Consider the following 19,791-nt stretch of genomic DNA (forward strand, 5'->3'; position numbering starts at 1 on the left):
TTTTAGTTGCTTTGAGGCAAACAATGGCCATCGTTTAGATTTGTAACTTTTAATCTTATGGTGAATTGTATTTGAAAACTACATTCTAAACTTAGCTTGATTTCCCCAAAGAAGCTCCTCAAGATCAAGACATTTTATATATTTTATGTTTCCAAAAATAAAATTCCCAACATCAGGCTGTCTTCCTGACAGTTCACAACTACAAACATAAATTAACAAGTGCAAGGTTTAGGATCAAATTAACATGGACTTGACAGAACAGGGATAAGTGGGCTACAAAATTTTATTTACAGGGGAGTCAAGGGTCCCTGTGCCAGCTTTGACACTCATTCAGCTCACCCCTCTGCCTGAGGCAAGGAGTAGGGAGTCCACAGAGCAGTAAGAGCATGCCCCTCACACACACACACAGTCTGCCCCCTTCTACTGGTACCTGGACTCCCTGGTTCAGCAGGGGTGGGGATACACAAGTCTTCCGTAGGGGGATGGAAGGAATGCGCTCATGAGAGCCAGAGTATAAGCACCTTGTGCACTGCCTCAGAAAAAAGGGAAGAATGGGGTGGACCTAGAGCTGGACTGAAGACTAGCCCTCCCTGCAGTGCCACAGTCTACAGAAATCTAAGAGTCTGAAAAATTCAAATCTAGTCTTCTAAGTCCTTACAATGGTGTATCCGCAAAGAAGGAGGCTAGAACCAAATATTTTATTCACATTTTTATTAGCTAGATTTTAACAAAACATGATAAATATAAAACCAGGCTACCTACATTAGAAGCACTAATAATAGCTAGTCAGTATATGAAAGTGAGTTGGGGCGCCTGGCTGGATCTTCAGTGGAGCTTGCCACTCTTGGTCTCAGGGTTGTGAGTTTGAGCTCCATGTTGGGTGTAGAGATTACTTAAAGATAAAAAACTTTTTAAAAAATGAGTTCAACCTGATGAAAATGATATAAAATACTCAGTGAGACAACTTTTCCGTTTATCAGATTGACAGTAATTAAAAGATTGATGAAAAGCCAGATACAAAAAGATCGTATATTTTATGATTCTGATTTATGTGAAATGTCCTGAATGGGCAAATCTGTAGAAACAGAGGATTAATGGCTGCCTAGGGCTGAAAGACGAGGAGTAAGGGGAGAATAGAGTGACTGCTAGTGGGAACAAGGATACTTTTTGGAGTGAAGACGGTATTCTCAATTTAGATTGTAGTGACGGTTGTACAACTCTGTGAGTACACTAAAAACCATTGAATTATACGTTTTAAATTGGCACATTTTACAGTATGTGATTTATATTTCAGTAAAACAATCTTTTAAAATGCAGTGTTGGTGATCATACTGCATAAAAGATATTCTTTTTTTTTTAATTTAAATCAGTTTTATTTAAGAATTTCCAACATTGACAACTCTTATAAAAAGCATCCAAGCACAGGACACAGAACTGCCTCAGACAGCATTCTTAGGGGAGCTAACAGACATTAGGACTTCCACCCTTCTGTGCGACCCCCCGAGCTCACTGGTGAACTCTGCTTCCAAGTACTCCTGCAAAGCACACCACCAGCTCAGTCCAAGTTCTCAACCCACCAGCTTCAGGTCACATGAGCACACTTATAGATCAGTAACAGAGGAGAACACACACCATACAGCATTCACAGCCGTTGACAAAGGGGTGGGGAAGTACAAGTATCGGTTCACTTAACACATTCAACTAACGTGGGTTACCTAGGAACAAAACTCACTGAAAGTCTTCCAACAGATGTGGATGTCCTTTGAATGCAAAAACATTCTTACATTATTTGCTATCATTGCTCTATGCACACTCTCTCACCAAAGCCACAGGATTGAGAGACACATCTCGCCAAGTTAAAAAATATCCATTATGCACCACCAAGTCTCTGCACGCGCTGTCGCCTTTTCTCGCTCATACTCACCTTTCATACCTCGGCACCACCATCAATCCCACACAAGGTTTCAAAAGTTCAAACAGCCTTCTGGTTCCATATCACAGCCTTGCATTCACAGCGTTGATACGACTCCATGAAATAAAGAGTAGCAGATAAAAATGGGACACCCACCGTCAAAGACGCGGCCTGTGCAGCATGCTGACGGGTTCTTGAATGAGAAAGCGTGCAGACAGAAGAAGTATTTCTATGGCAGAACATTTACAGCACTACTTTCAATGACGTGCTTCTTCCATAAACATTTGAAATGAGATGAACTGCAGAGATTAAATGAAAGCTTCATATTGTACTTTTGCATGTGAAGGGAGACAGGTGTTAAAAAAACAAAAACAAAAGAACCAAACACTGTGACACCATGATCTCCAAAAAGGAGATTTTCCTAAGGGAAAAATCCATATGGTGGGGTTCAAATTAAAACAAGGAGAAAAGAATGTAGTTCTAATCAATGGTTTCCATTTGAACATGCAAAGAATTCACTTGACAAGTCCAGGGATAAAAGATTACAGGAGAAACCTTTTGATATCAATTGTAGTGCGTTGGTTTTTACCCATCAGGCAAACAGCAGTTCACTTTCAAACACTCAATATTTCAACCCTTTATGTAACAAAACTTATAAAATTCCTTTAGCTTTTCCTCTTTTTCTAAAAAAAAAATGTCAAAAATACTGCTGAATATACTCCACACTGAACAAACCAATTTTGAAAATTCTTAGTACATACGTATTTTACAACATACTTACCACGTGTTTAGAAAAATTTGAATTCCCAACAGTCTCTACCAACCCCACTGTCTACATCCCCCAGCCAGAGGATTTAGAATCCATGCTTGAGCCAAAGCCTCCATTAAAACCGCTGCCTGACCCTGCATTTGATGCGGATCCCCAACCAATCGCTGCACCTGAATTAGAACCGCTATAGGAGTTATTTCCAGAACCAAAGACCTGAATTGGCCCCCTCTGCATGTTGCCTTGGCTTTGGTTGTTACCTGATGGGCCTGACTGGTTCTGCTGACTGGCTAACATGCCCATCATGCCCCAGCTGCTCTGCAGCGCTGCCTGGGCCGCAACCGTCATACCTGGATTAATGCTAAAAGCACCAAAGTTCATCCCTCCACCCATATTACTACCTTGATTGTTTCCCAAACCAGCTCCACCCCCTCTACCGTTACCAAATCCACCCTGATTCCCAAAGCCACCTGGATTACCACCAAATCTTCCACTTCTTTCTGTCTATTGCTATTGTGCTTAGGTTCAGCATTGGATATATGTACGCCGATTCCTTTAATGATCAAGTCCTCTCCACAAAGAGACTAGGCAACCTGATCATCTGCAAATGTGACAAAGGCAAAGGCCCTGAAGGGTTTGAGAATGAAGACGTCTGCCACTTCTCCGTACTGGCAGAAGAACTGCCGCAGCTCCTCGGCGGTCATGTCCTCCGTACAGCGCCCAACAGACACCTTCCTACTTCTCAGAGGCTCATCTGGGCTTTGCTTGGAATTAGGAAGTTTACAATCCCACCACCGTCCATCTATCATATGTCGCTGTGACATTACTTTAACCTGGGTTTCATACTCCGTAGAGCGAACAAAGCCAAACCCCTTTGAATGACCAGTTTTAACCTCTTTCTTGACCTGAACCATAAGAACTTCTCCATAGGTACTAAAATATTCTCTTAGATCCCGTTCAGTGGTTTTCCATGGAAGACCCAACACTATTAAATCAGAAGTTTTCTGGACAGCTCTTTTCACTTTCACTGCTGAAGAAGCATCTGTCTCATCCATTTTTCTTTTGTTATCTTTGGGGTAGTTGACCCCGTGCACCAGGTCGCCCCAGCCGGCGGCGGGGCCGTGCAGGATCCCCTCCGCCCGCCGCACGCCCCGCAGGCACTGGGACGCCGGTTCCGGTAGCGCAGCCCGCACGCCCCGGGCAGCTGGGCGGTGACGGTGGACAGCAGCACCGTGCGGTCACCCTCCGACGGGGTCTCGGTGGGCTCGTCGTTCTCGTCCTCCGTCACCCGAATGGACTCGGACATCTCTTTATTTCTCCGCGAGCCCGCGGCTGGGAAGCCCGACAGGGAAACCCGAGCAGCCACCCACCCGCGAGCAGCCCCGCGACCGCTTCGCTCCCACAAAATCCATAGAAGATATTCTTAGATACTGCTAGAAATACGCAACCTTTAAAGAAGATTATTTCTTTCAAAATATAATATGCAACACATGTTTTGACATGAAATCCCAAATCTAGACCTCTCTTCTATTGGTGCATATTTGCACATATTTGCAAAGATCTATACAAAGATGTTGTAATAGTTAAATATAGAAATCAACCTAAATGGTCATCAGAGAACAACAATACCATCGTATGTTATGGTGCTTTCATACTCCCGTTAAAGAATGAAATTCTTTGTTTTGTTTTGGGAAGTATGTCTATTCGTGATGCCAAATTTTTTAATTTGTTCAACTACAAGAAAGGAAAGATATCTACAATTTTGAGCCTACTTATTTTCCATTACATAGCAGGAGAATTTACATAATTTATAGATCAGTGTATTACTATAAAATGAGTGAGATCGTAGGACGCTTGGGTGGCTTAGTTGGTTAAGCGTCTGACTCTTCATTTTGGCTCAGATCATGATTTCAGGGTCTTGAGATTGAACCCCACATCAGGCTCCACACTCAGTGCAAAGTCTGCCTAAGCTGCTCTCCCTCTGCGCCTCCTCTCTTTCTCTGTCTCTCCCTGTCTCTCTCAAATAAATAAATAAATCTTTTTAAAAAAATAAGGTGAATGAGACGATATTAATGGATTATCAGAGGCTCGTGAAAATTTTTAATTTCCTGAACAAATACAATTCCCTAGAGCAAATTACAATTTCCTGTAAAGAGCCTATTTTGTATTTTCTTAAATTTACAGGTTATAACCTTTATCACAAAAATTTAAAACATAGTATAATTGTGTTTGCAGGAAAAGAACATCAAAATCAACCTTCAAGAACTTTGTCTTAGCTTCAGGTTTTGTCTGCTGTGTTCTTGAGATAACCAATTCTAAGCGCACTTCCTTCTTTTTGGAAATTAACCTGATAAGTAGCTTCTTCCTCTTTTTTTTTCCCCCTTGATATTTCTTTACCATTGAGATTTGGAAAGTTTCTCTTTTTTTTTTTCTTATTTTAACCAAAGCTGAACTTCTGCTGAATAATTTTTTGTCCACCTAACATGATACCACGGAGCAAATTTGTTTAAATTTTAACTAATCATTGTACATTGGTATAGAAAGATCTTTAAGATATATTGTTCAGTGAAAAACATATGTGTATATATATGCTTAGAACTTGGAGTGAGAAGGAATTGAGATGAGTGGATTGTATTTTTACTCCATATACACCCAAGTAAACACTTTTAAAAATATTTTATTTATTTATTTGAAAAAGAGAAAGAGAGTGAGAGAGAATGAGAGCAGGGTGAGGGACAGAGGGAGAGGTAGACACCCTCCCCCCACCCCACTGAGCAGAGAGCCCTACAGGTGCAGGGTGCAACCCCGGACTTCCGAATCATGACCTGAGCCAAAAGCAAACACCTAAATGGCTAACCCACCCAGGCACCAGTTGTTTGACACTTTTATAATGTGCATTAATTCATGAATTTCACGTATAATCTCTGATGTAGCTGAATAGATTATCCCAGGAGGAGACCCCCATGTGACTCAAGAAGAGGATTCACTCACCCTAACTATAAATGACTGAGTAGTTATTCAGCCCTCTAGATTTTTCATATTTTTAGTGATGATACTCACTAATATAAGTTAATTTTCATTTTTTTAAAGATTTTATTTATTCATGAGAGACACACAGAGAGAGGCAGAGACATAGGCAGAGGGAGAAGCAGGCTCCCTGCAGGAAACCCAATGCCGGACTCGATCCTAGGACCCTGGGATTATGACCTGAGCGAAAGGCTCAACCACTGAGCTACCCAGGTGCCCCCAAGTTAATTTTCATTTTGTGGAATTTCATGCAGTTAAAAAAATGAAGTAAAACACTGAGAAAAATGGGGCATCGGAGGAACTTTAAGAGTTTTTAGAAGTATGGTTAAGGCCAGGAGCCTCAATCTTTGTCTGCTTTTCCCACCTGCTGCTCTATTTCTTATGACCCCAGAGATAAACTGACAATCCAAATTCTACCACAGGTGATAAGGTTCTCATAGTCAAAGCAGGGTATGTGTGCCTGTGCACACATGTCTTTATAAAACACTTATAATTAGAATCATCATTTTCCTCCAAAAGTTTAGTAATACATTTCAGCCATCTGAGAAACAAAGACACATCCTATCCTTAACCCAACTCTGTTCATCATTCAGCTAAGCAAGTGTTCATATGCTAAAAGAAAAAAAAAATGCAATCACATTTTCAAGATGGTAAAGAAAACTATTCAAAGGGGGCTGCAACAAAGGAGTTCTGTAGGTGGGGAGAGAAATCAGGCTCAACTCCAAATACAGCAAGGAAAAGTGGAAATGTATTGCCAATGAGCAAGGTTGGGTGGGAGGACATGGGTTGGGTGAATGGAGAATTATTAAGAGGAAATATCAGGGGTAAGAGAAGATTCTGGCTAAGCCCATCTAACAGGATACTTGCTGGAGGCAGGCCAGAGTGATGGGACCATCTGGGGAACAGTGGAGGATGAGGAACCCAAACAGATATCGAGGGTGATCAGCTATGGAAGGTGGGAGAGTCTGCCTAAACCAACTTGACAGGATTCTTGCTAAAATTAGGTAATGCAGAGAAAGACACAGAAGTCCAAAAATCAGGACCAGGTGAAGAAAGAGTTCCAATGAACCTGACTAAAGTGTGGTCAAGGGTAGACTCTGTCACATACATTATCTGCAAAAAAAAGAGTGAGATTCCTAAAATCCTTGCATTCCGTGATAAGCCAAGAATAACAGGCACACCCTGGTTTTCTTTGTCAAAACACAAGCATCTTTCTTTTTTTTTAAATCAAAACTGAACTAAATGCCATCTGCGTCGAATTTTTGACTGCCATATATACTCAGCTACAACTGGTTTGTTCTCTCAATTTAGTGAGCCATTACTCCTGAAACCTGGACTCTCTTGCAAACAGTGCAAGGAAAAAAAACCACAGACACACACACACACATACACACACACACACACACACACACACACACACACACACACACTTTATTTATCGCTAAAATATGTCTCTAAGGTTTTTATCTAATACACCAAAATGATATTCTTGCATGTAGGACTTCCTGCCCAAGACCTAATTGATGCTTATTGTACAGGAAGCAAAGTCTATTCCCTAAGGAGAAATAACACATTGGCAGACTACGTGGAAGGAATCTCAAGATAAATTTATTCGATAAGTAAATGTTCAGGGTGGTGCGTGCTGTGTAATTGGCAAAAAAAAAAAAAAAAAAAAAAAGCACAGGAACCCACACACTTTTAATCTTACTAAATAATTGGCAAAAATACCAAGTCATAAGCAAACACATTTCTCAGCTTCTACCCTGCAGAGAAATGGAGACTAATTACAACTTCCTATCAGATCTATGAATTTTTAGGGCAGTCGGGGTGGCTCAGCAGTTTATCGCCGCCTTCAGCCCAGGATGTGATCCCGGAGACCTGGGTTCCCGCGTCGGGCTCCCTGCATGGAGCCTGCTTCTCCCTCTGCCTGTGTCTCTGCCTCTCTGTGTGTGTGTGTGTCTCTCATGAATAAATAAATAAAATATTTTTTTAAAACTATGAATTTTTAAATGTGTCACCTAAATGAAATGTAATGAGTCCCCTAAGTACATGGCTAATGTTTATGAATAGCACTCATCAAAAGTACAACTGTACCATGTAAATGGCTTACTACAACTTCTAATTGAATACTACACCCTCAAAAAAGAAATAGGTTCATGATGACACATGACCTTGTCTGAACATAATGATTTCAAAATTTGAGCTTAAATTCTCCTTGTTTTTTTTTTTTATTTTTTATTTATTTATGATAGTCACACAGAGAGAGAGAGAGGCAGAGCCATAGGCAGAGGGAGAAGCAGGCTCCATGCACTGGGAGCCTGACATGGGATTCGATCCCGAGTCTCCAGGATCGCGCCCTGGGCCAAAGGCAGGCGCAAAACCGCTGCGCCACCCAGGGATCCCCTCTCCTTGTTAAATAAAACAAGCCTGCGTGTACTCAGATGGGATTATTCGGAGATGAGGGCCTTTGCCCACAGTTCCTATTGAAGTCAAAGAAAGGTGCTTTGTCTTCAAATTATATTTATCTTTTCATGGTAAAGTTGTTTTACTCAGTGTCTTGCAATTTTTATTTCTGGGTGCTACTACTAGCTTATTAAAAAAATGTAAAACTTCTGCTTTTTAAAAAACTACCTTATATTTGAAAATATAATTAGACATTTAGTCTTAGACATTTATGTTATTTCTTATAATGTCTGACATTTTTTTTTAATTTTTATTTATTTATGATAGTCACACAGAGAGAGAGAGAGGCAGAGACACAGGCAGAGGGAGAAGCAGGCTCCATGCACCAGGAGCCCGACGTGGGATTCGATCCTGGGTCTCCAGGATCACGCCCTGGGCCAAAGGCAGGCACTAAACCGCTACGCCACCCAGGGATCCCTTGTCTGACATTTTATATATGAAATCAGACAAATAGTATTGAGAAAGTTTATTTCTATAAACCTTTTTTATTTGCCTATATCCCTACATCCGAAGACCTGCTGCATAATACGAAGAAAAAAGTTACTTTTAACATATGACATTTAAAGTTTTTGTGGTATTCTCTTACAGTTATTATTTCACTTTTCTTAAAAGTATTACTATGTGTCTTATATTTTTATATTATGGCTCATATTATAAACTCTATATTTCTTAATAGTGTTTCATTGTGTAAAATTGACCAGATTCACAAAAAAAAAGCTACTCTCTGAAATTTGTGTGTTTTCATGCTTCATCATATTGTTTTTGGCTTTTAAATAAATATAATATGGTTTACAGCAAAAAAGAAATACTCTTTTTTGGAAAATTAACAGTGTACTAACAAACCATAACTATGTTAAAGCCTTCTTGGCTCCACTTGAGTACTTCCTAAGGCCCATTCTCCCAATTTGCAATCCAAGCAGAAATTCTCTAACTGTATGTTAGGCATTCAGGAAAACTAAAGCAGTCCACAAAACTTCCAGGGATGATTCCCTGGAAATACACACTGGAATTCTATTCAGCCTTAAAAAGAAGTATATTTTAACACAAGCTAAAACATGCATGAATCTTAAGGACATTATGCTAAGTCAGACACAAAATAAGTGAGATACAAAAAGACAAATACTCTATGATTCTATTTATATGAGATACCAAAAGTAGTCAAATTCATAGACACAGGAAATAGAATGGTGGTTGCCAGGAGTTGAGGATAGGAGGAGTGGGGACTTAGTAAGTATAGAGTTCCAGTTTTTTGCAAGGTAAAAATTCTGGAATTACTTTCACAGCATTGTAAATAAACAGTAATACTGAACTGTACACTGAAAAATGATTAAGATAGTAAATTTTGTGTTACATGTATTTTACCACAGTTAAAAGTAAAATTTAGGGTAACCTCAACCCTTGATATCAGCTTAGGTCACAATCTCAGGATCCTGCTATTGAGTCCCATGGGCTCCGGGCTGAGCATGGAGCCTGCTTAAGATTCTCTCCTTTTCCCTCCATCTCTCCCGCTCACATGTGTGCTCTCTCTCCCTCTTTAAAAGAAAAGAAAAAAGTAAAATTTCAAAAAAAATCAAAGGAATTATAATCTCAATTTCCTGACTTTCATAATATATTATCATCATATAAGATAATACCATTGAGAAAAAAAAAAAAAGGTAATACCATTGAGGGAAACTAGGTGATGGATACCTAGAACCTCCCTGTACTATTTTGCAACTTCTGGCGAATCTAAAACAACGTAAAAATTAAAAAGGTCAGTTTTCTTTATAATACTCAAAAGTCATCAAAGTCAACACTTCCTGATTATTTTACTACAATCTGTAATTTTCTATATCCTTTATGTTATTTATATATATTATACTTGTATGGTGGAAACATTATATAATATTATGCTACTGCATATCTCCTCTCAACTTCACTTTCAATTGGCAGCTTGAAATTGGCCCTGGTGGGAGTACTTATGCCACAAAGATCAGCCAACTCTACAAATCAAGCCCCCCGCCCAATAATCCCCAGCCAGTTGTTAAGCCTTTACCAGCAGCCCAGTGTCCAGGTGTCCTCAGGATTAAAATTAGGTTAATTTTAAGATGAAGTCCTGTGCATATGAGAGGAGCAGACAAATAAGGGGACTAAGTGACCTTGGGCAGATGCTTAGAAACTTCAGAGTTGGGCAAGTACAGCCAAGGAGTATCCTTCTATGCTGTGTCTCCATAGGAGGCTCTGACAGTTATTTTTATTTGTCAACTTGGCTGAGCTAAGGCATACCCAGAGAGCTGATCAGACATTGTAGCTGGGTGCATCTGTGAGGCCGTTTGAGGAAGAGATTAGTATCTGAATCAGTGAACTGAGTAAAGAAGTTCCACCTTGATAATGTGGGCAGGTATCATTCAGTTGTTTTTGAGAATTTTCTCTGTGTGTGTCTCTCTGTCAGTCTCTCTGTCTCATCTGGGGCTAGGACATCCATCTTCTGCCTCTGGATATCAGATGTTGGAACTCCTGGTTCTCCAGCCTTCAGACTCTGGAACTTACATCAGCAGCCCCATGATTCTCAGGCCTCGAACTAAATATAAACTGCTTTCCTGGTTCTCCAGCTTGCACGTGACAGATCATGGGACAGCCTCCATAACCACAGTGAGCCAATTCCTATTATAAATCTCCTCGTCTGTATTTAAATCTGTATCTATATCTGTTTACATCTCTCTGTATTCTGTTGGCTCTATTTCCCTGGAAAAACTCTTACAAATACAGAGACAAAGGGGGAACACCTGACCACCAGGGCTGTTTTGAGAAGTGAATGGTGATTGAGTGTGGGAGTTTTTTAAATTGAAATATGATCGACATAAATATTAGTTTTGAGAGTACAACATAGTGGGGTGCTTGGCTTGATCAATCGGTAGAGCATGCGATTCTTGATACCAGGGTTGTGAGTTTGAGCCCCACGTTGAGCATGGATCATACTGGGGAAAAAAAAAAGAGTACAACTTAATGATTTGACAATTATATACATTAGAAAATGCTCACCACAGTAATTGTTGTTATTATGAGTCACCATACAAAGTTACTACATTATTATTAACTATATTCCCTATGTGTAGTTTTCATTCTCATGACTCATTTATTTTATAACTGGAATTTATACCACTTAATCTCCTTCACCTATTTCACCCATCCCCCATCCCCTCTAGCAGCCACCAGTTTATTCTCTTATTTATCATTCTGTTTCTCTTTTTTTGTTGTTTGCTCATTTGTTTTTAGATTCCATCCATAAATGAAATCATATGGTATTTATCTTTCTTTGACTGGCTTGTTTTGCTTAGCATTATACTCTCTAGGCCTATCCATGTTGTGGGAAATGGAAAGATTTCATTCATTTTTCTACATTATATGAGTAATATTACATCACATATATTTATCAATGGACTACTTAGTTTGTTTTTTTTTTTTTAAAGAATTTTTTTTTTAATTTTTTCATTTATTTATGATAGAGAGAGAGAGAGAGAGAGGCAGAGACATAGGCAGAGGGAGAAGCAGGCTCCATGCACCGGGAGCCCGACATGGGATTCGATCCCAGGTCTCCAGGATTGCACCCTGGGCCAAAGGCAGGCACTAAACCGCTGCGCCACCCAGGGATCCCCTGGACTACTTAGTTTGATTCCACATTTTGGCTACTATGTATAATGCTGCAGTGAACATAGGGGTGCATATGTCTTTTTGAATTAGTGCTTTCATTTTCTTGGGGTAAATACCCAGAAGTTGAATCACTGGATGGTTTATATTTTTAACTTTTTGAAGAACCTCCATGCTGTTTTTCATAGTAGCAGCACCAGTTTACATTTCTGCCAATAGTGTTTAAGAGTTCCGTTTCTCCATATCCTCATCATTTTTTGTTATTGTCTGTTACTGTCTTTTTGATACTAGCTCTTCTAAGTGGTGTGAGGAGAAATCTCATTGTGGTTTTGATTTACATTCCCCTGATAGTTAATGATGTTGAGCATCTTTTCATGTGTCTGTTGGCTATCTGTATGTCTTCTTTAGAAAAATGTCTATTTAGGTCCTCTGCCCATTTTTAAAATCATTGTTTGCTTTCCCTGGCATTGAATTTTATGAGTTCTTTATATATTTTAGATGTTAACCCCTTATTGTATATGTCATTTGCAAACATTTCCCATTCAGTAGATTGTCTGTTCATTTTCATGGTTTCATTCACTTCGCAAAAAAGCTTTTTAGGTTGATATAGTCCCAATAGTTTATTTTCGTTTTCATTTCCCTTGCTTGAGGAGACAGATCTGGAAAAATATTGCTAAGACTGACATATTTTCTTGGAGTTTTTATGGTTTCAGGTCTTACATTTAAGCATTTGGTGCTTAATGATGCAAGGAAGTGTCCAGTCTCATTCTTTTGCATGTAGCCGTGAATGTGGGTTTTCTTGACAGTGGGTTTCTCCAGCCTGGAGCTCTGTGCCCAAGGATTCATGCACTCCCCATCTCCTGAGTGGAGATAAAGCAGAGTGGTCTGGCTTTCTCTCATCTCTTGCTCTTGGGATAGAGAAATCTCCTTTCCTAAATTTGTGGCTGTTATAGGGTCTGTGGACACTTTGAACTTTTTAAAATGAGAGACCCAGGAAAGACATGGCTCTGAACAGGTATTATTTCTGAAATTCTAAAGAAAGCATACACCCTACATGACCACCAGCTGAAACCATGGCTATAGAAGGAAACTCAGTCCCACTCAATCATAGTCTCTGGGTAAAACTAAAAAAAAAAATAGAAATTTGAGAGGATGAGTTTGGGACCTGAAAAATTTTTAACTTCAAACTTTGAGTTCAAAAGAACAAAAAATTTTAATTTGGAATTTTAATTCCTTGTACTTAATTGTCTCTGGTTTACAAAATTTGCAAAAAGATTTTATCTTTAGACTTTAATTTCTTTCCGGGAATTTGATAATGAGGAAAGATTTACATTCACATTTGATAAAATTCCATATTTTCAGTTTTTATTATTTATTATATATCAATATATTCATTCAGTCTCATGTGGAACTTCTGATACACTCTGTTGGGCATTGTGACTGTGCTTAGTTTGGAATGGAAAGTGGAGAATTAGTTTCTAGCCTTTGAAGTGGAATATCTTTAGTATTGACTAATAAGTATACTTGCTCACCCATTTTCTAGGCTTCTTGGATCAAAATCTAAATTCCCACCAACAGTCCTAGAATAATGCCCAAAAGAAAAGTGTATGTATTGGGAAGAGCAGTTTTATGAATACAATTAAACAGAATAGCCTGTGGTTCTCCACAGGCTTAGTAGATAAATAAATGAACCCAAAGAACAAAGAACTGGGGAATGTAGGAATGGAATTCCTTTCTTCTACTCCTGGCTTACTTATGGAAGGCTTCTTCCTAAGCACACTCTTCCCTTTTTCCCACTACATCCCAAGAGAATGGGGTGATTTATCTGTTTAGTAAATCTCTGAAGAAAACCACTAATGCAAATTCTTTGCTCCGCTGTTCTTCCTCTTAGAAGCCAGCTGCCCTCAAGAAGCTCCTATCCTAAACTAATCCCCCAGTTCCCTTACCCCTTCTGGATTAAATCTGCTTAATTGTGAGATGAGTATTAGTAAGAACACATGGCTACAGACTTAGAGCCATATCCTTCAACCTCATCTCTACCAACAATAAGATGTAATCAGAATGTGGGTTCTATATATACTCTTTGTTTTATCTTCTCAGTTTGTCTATAAATCAAGAAAGGAAAAGAAGTACTATTTATTGGGGGTCCTCCTGGGGACTCCAACACAGGGCACTTAATATTTTCCAAAGAGAAATGCTATTCATTATAATTTCAGAGGAGTAAATAACAAAACCTCTTTCTTGTTTTAATTCCAGTATAGTGGGGATCCCTGGGTGGCTCAGCAGTTTAACGCCTGCCTTTGGCCCAGGGCATGGTCCTGGAGTCCCAGGATCGAGTCCTGCGTCGGGCTCCCGGCAGGGAGCCTGCTTCTCCCTCCCCCTGTGTCTCTCCTGTGTCTCTGCCTCTCTGTGTCTCTCTCTCTCTCTCTATGCCTATCATAAATAAATAAATAAATCTTTAAAAAAATAATAATTCCAGTATAGTTAAAATATAGTGATTATATTAATTGCAGGTATATAGTTAAGTAATTCAACGACAGTTCTGTACACTAGTCAGTGCTATCATGATAAGAGTACTCTTAAACAAAACCTTTTATAGAATCCCAAACACACCAAATAGCTGATTCTTGAAGACATGCAATATCAATATTAAGAGGAATTATATCCTCCCCTTAGCAGACATGAGCATTCTCTGATATCCATCTTTCCCTGAATCACTTACAGCCACGTTCAGTAAAATATAAGTAGTATAAACTGCAAAACATTTACTATATACTGAACTTTCTATTAGTTATACCAGAAAGAGAGTTCATTCCTTTGTTTTCTGCCTAACAGTACTTAATAGCAAACCAATAATTGAATGAGACATTTCCTGAACTCAGAAAAGAAAATCATTGCAACACCTTTTATTATACCAGATATTTTTAAAAATCAGCATTAACTAAAATCCAGAGAAAGATCTATTGAATAGAGCCTAATTTATTTTCTTTAATAACAAAAATGTGCTCCATGAGACTTTTATTGAATGATGAAATGCAGTCTTAGCAAAGCTTAATGTTCTCCGGAACCCAACCTGTACTATGCTGCCAAATAGAAGTGTCTAATGTGACAAAAATAAGATTTAAAAAGGATACACTGCTGCTCTCAAGAGTAAGATTCTTATCATTCTTCTAGCTAGTGATGGCCTTTGGGCTCTATTATTTTCAGGAATTGTTGATGCTTTCCACAGGACAGATACATCAAAAAAGAGGAAATATGAGATAGAATAGTAACAAAATACATTTTGTAATATGCCATAAAAAATACAAGGAGGAGGGTGCCTGGCTGTCTTGGTCAGTGAAAGACGTGACTCTTGATCTCAAAGTTGTAAGTTTGAGCCCCACATTTGGTGTAGAGATTACTTAAAAATTAAAATCTTAAAAAAAATACTAGGAGGAATTGTGAATCATTTAGTAATTATTCCTGTTTTATTTTCTTTAATATGTTTAAAATTTATTTCATTTTAGAGAGAGAGGGAGCAGGGGAAGGGGTAGAAGGAGAGGGAAAGAACCTCAAGCAGACTCGCCCCCCCAACCTCACCCACACACACACACACACACACTGAGCCTGATGCAGGACTCAGTCTTACCACCCTGATATCATGACCTGAGCCAAAACCAACTTTGGTTTAAGTAGTCACATACTTAACCAACTGAGCCAGCCAGGTGCCTCTAAATTATTCCTGTTTTAATGTGGTGCATTCAAGGCAAGAGTAAAGATAAAGGAGGAGAGTATTGTAGACCTCAATTGTAATAATTGTAGACCTCAATTACAGTGGTTCCAAAGTACTTTTAGTCATTAGAAATTATTTATTCTTTTTTTTAAGATTTTATTTATTTATTAATGAGAGACACACACACACAGAGGCAGAGACACAGGCAGAGGGAGAAGCACGCTCCATGCAGGGAGCCTGACATAGGACTGAATCCCCCGTCTCCAGGATGAGGCCCTGGACTGAAGGCGGTGCTAAACCGCTGAGCTACCCTGGCAGCTCGAATTCATTTATTCTTATTGAAGAATAAGAACTCTAACTGGCTGCTTTGCAGAAAATAACAAGCTAATTCAAAAATTCATGTGGACATATGGATCAAAAGAAAATCTCAAGAATAATTTTTAGATATTTTGAACTAAGTGAAACTATAACATCATAATTTGTGGGATACAGCAAAAACAATGCTTAGAGGGAAATTTATAGCATTGAATGCATGCATGTATTAAAATAGAAAGATTTAAAATCATTAATTTAAGCTTCTACCTATAACTGGAAAAAGAAGAGTAAATTACATTCAAAGTAAGCAGAAGTAAAGATATAATAAAAATTAAAGAAGAAATTGATAAAATTAAACTTCTCCATTAAATACTGAAAATCACTGAAATGAAAAGCTTATTCTTCAAAAAGATCACTAAAACCTAAAAAGCTTCTAGCCAAGCTAGCCAAGAAAAAGAGAAGACACAAGTTACTAATATCAAAAATGAAAGTGTGAAAAAAAAATGAAAGTGTGAACATCACTACAGACCCCATGAATATAAAAAAGATTATAAAGGAATACTATCTCTGAACAATTCTCTGCTCACAAATTTGATAACCTAGATGGAATGGACCACTTCTTCCAAAGAAACAATCTACCAAACTCACACTAGAAGAAATACACAATCTGAATAGGCCTACATACATTAAAGAAATATAATCAATAATCAATAACCTTCCAAAAGAAAAAGCACCAGGCCCAGATGGGTTTGCTAATGAATTCTAGCAAACATTTAAGGAGGAAATTTTACCATACATACAAACTCTTTCAGAAGCAGAGGTGATTCTTCCTAACTCATTCTGTGAGGCCAGCATTGCCCTAATACCAAAACCAGACAAAGACATTACAAAGTAAAAAAACAACAACAAAACAAAAAAGCAGACCAATATCTCTTGTGAATACAGATGCAGAAATACCCAACAAAATATAAACAAATTGAATCCACCAATGTGTAAAAAGAATTGTACACCATAACCAAGTGGGAATTATCCCAGGTCTGCAAAATTAGTTCAACATTTGAAAATCATTTAATGTAGTAATGTATTACTACATAATATTAGTAGATGCAGGAGAAGTATCTGACAAAATCTAACACTCATTTATGATAAAAGTTCTCAGCAAACTAGGAATAGAGGGGGACTTCCTCAACTTAATAAAGAACATCTACAGGAATGCCTGGGTGGCTCAGCCGTTGAGCACTGCCTTTGACTCAGGGCGTGATCTGAGAGTCTCAGGATCAAGTCCCACATCGGGCTTACTGCATGGAGCCTGCTTCTCCCTCTGTCTATGTCTCTGCCTCTCTCTGTGTGTCTCTCATGAATAAATTTTTAAAAATCCTTAAAAAATAAAGAATTTTTAAAAAGTGTGTGCTTCAAAGGACACAATGAAGAAAGGAAGAAAATGACTGAAAAAATGGAAATTTTTCACAGTTCATATATCTAATAAGGGTCTAATAAAAAGACAAAAGACAATTTTAAAAATGGGCAAATGATCTAAATAGACATTTCTTCAAAGACGATATTTAATGGGCAATAAGCACATGAAAAGATAGATAGATAGATAATCAAGATAATCATCAGCCATCAGAGAAATGCAAATCAAAACTACAAAATACCACTTCACACCCCCTAGGATGACTATAATAAGAAAGGCAATGTTGGTCAAGATGTAGAGAAATTGGAGTCCTTACACACTGCTGATGGAATTAGAAAGTGGGTCAGCCCCCACTTTGGCAAATATTCAAAAGGTTACGTGTAGACTAATCATGTGACCAAATTTGTAACCTTATAAGCAATTCTACTCCTATTCCAATTCCTTAGGTAAATACCTAATAGAAATAAAACCTATATCCACATAAAAACTTGTCCACAGATAATTATAGCAACATTATTCATAAGATCAAATGTGGAAACAATCCAAATGTCCATCAACTGTTGAATGGAAAAACATGGCATATAAAAAGGAATGAATTATTGATACATGCTACAACATGGATGCTAAGTTAAAGAAGTCGGACACAAAAGACCAAATACTGTATGATTCCATTTATATGAAATGTCCAGAATAGGCAACTCCATAAAGACAGAAAATAATGGTTGTCCAGGCCTGGGGTTAGTGGGTTTAGAGGGAAATGGAACATGATTGCTAATGGGTACATTGTAGAGATCCTTACACTTCACTTTATCCCTCCATACTTCAGCATGCATTTCCTAAGAACAAGGATATTCTCCTATGCTACAACACAGTTACCCACCTAGGGAAGTTAACAATTCAATAGTGTTATTTAATATACAGTTTGTATTCAAAAAATAATACTATAGTTTATATTCAAATCTCCCAATTGTTCCAGGAATGTCTTTAGTAGCCTTTTTTTAATCCAAGATCCAATCACTATAAATACATTGTCTATTTAAGTCCCTGAAAGCACTTTTCATCTAGACTAGAATTACCTTCTGCTGCTGGTGGTTATTGTTTGTGATGTTGATAGTTGTGGCATTGATGTTTTTCATGACACTGACTTTTTAAAAGAGTTTTACCCTTATAAAATGTCCCACATTCTGAATTTGAAGAGTTATCTGATTGTTTCCTCTTTTATTAGATTCAGACTAAACTCGTCTGGCAAGAATACTACCCAGCTAGTGTCATGTACTCATTACACCACAACTGGCAATGCTATTTTTGTACATATACTTAATGTGCTATCAGATCTCTTCACAGTGTATATACACTTTCTTCTTTTGTAACTAAAAAGTGACTTAGAAATGTGTTGGAGGAGGTCACAGAGAGGATGTGACCACTGGTTGACTTGCGAACTGCACCCGGGTAATTAGAGGCTCCTTACTCTCTCCTTATCCTTGGAATCTATATTTCACCTATTATTCCTTTACTAGCAGCCCCTTCAAGTATGCAATCTTGAAAGGACTGTTATTGAGACTATCTGGATAATAAATATGCCTAAGCTTTGCTAAGACCTCTAAATAAAAACTTAATGATTCTGTTGTGTAGATCCAGAGATCCACTTGTCTCAAGATCTACTCGTCCCAAGTAAGGCTCGTATCCTCATATGTAAGTTCTCGTGCTCATTAAAACTTCTACCCACCACTCTGAAGGGGTCTGCTTGTTTCTTCAGTCTCTCTTTGCCCTCCACATTTGGGACCCACTTTTGAATTTCACCTGAGAAACTCTGAGGTTGCAAACCAACAAAGTGATGCTTTGAGACCATACCCCCCAATGGTGCTAGCATTCATTGATGATCCTTGACTGAATCAGTTGTTATACTGTGTTACCTTGTTGTATATATGTCATTTATGAGTGGAAAAATTGTGATTTTTTTCATTTGATCTTTTTTTTTTACATTTACTAGTTGGCACTTAGGCTAAAAAAAAAAGCGTTCTCTCTCATATCAATATATATTCACATATTTATTTATCCATGTATTATAACCATTATTAATTATTCTTTTGCTCAAACTATCCCAAATTTGGCCACGTGGAGCCCATTCAGTCTAATTCCTGTGTCCTTTGGACATGACCTGCTCAGCCTTTGAGCACTCCCACTGCCCAGCCTACAAGAACAAGATACTCCATGCTCACCTGGTACTTTCCCTTCCCACACCTGGAATCAGCCATTTTCTTCAAGGAATCTTTTAGTGAGGAATGCTAGTTAAAGACCAAAAGTTAGGCATTATATAGTGTTACTGTCACTAGGCCTAGTGGATAAAACGAGGCTTTTTTTTTTAAAACCATCACTGTATACTGGTATTTCTCAACTTCATGAGGTTCTTTCTCATCTTGCCTCGTTCTGTATCTTTATCTCCCTTCTTCCACCATAAAAATCTGACTCCCACTCACACCAATATCTCTGATCGTTTGCTCTATCCTATGATACACACAAAACCTGTTACAAAAAAAACCTGTTACAAATTATAT

The 19,791-nt window shown here is 38.3% G+C and overlaps 1 non-coding gene and 1 pseudogene across 1 annotated transcript; one reads left to right on the forward strand and one right to left on the reverse strand.

Annotated features, from left to right (window-relative positions):
* Positions 1 to 768: 768 nt before the first annotated feature.
* On the reverse strand, positions 769 to 4,117 carry LOC112650280 (TAR DNA-binding protein 43-like; annotated as a pseudogene).
* A 3,739-nt stretch (positions 4,118 to 7,856) lies between these two features.
* On the forward strand, positions 7,857 to 7,916 carry LOC112650613 (small nucleolar RNA SNORD107). Its single transcript, XR_003130318.3, has one exon. It is a non-coding gene; the product is annotated as a small nucleolar RNA SNORD107 (small nucleolar RNA).
* Positions 7,917 to 19,791: the final 11,875 nt, after the last annotated feature.

Source organism: Canis lupus, chromosome 11 (genome assembly GCF_003254725.2).
Source record: "Canis lupus dingo isolate Sandy chromosome 11, ASM325472v2, whole genome shotgun sequence".
In the NCBI taxonomy this organism is placed as follows: domain Eukaryota; kingdom Metazoa; phylum Chordata; class Mammalia; order Carnivora; family Canidae; genus Canis; species Canis lupus.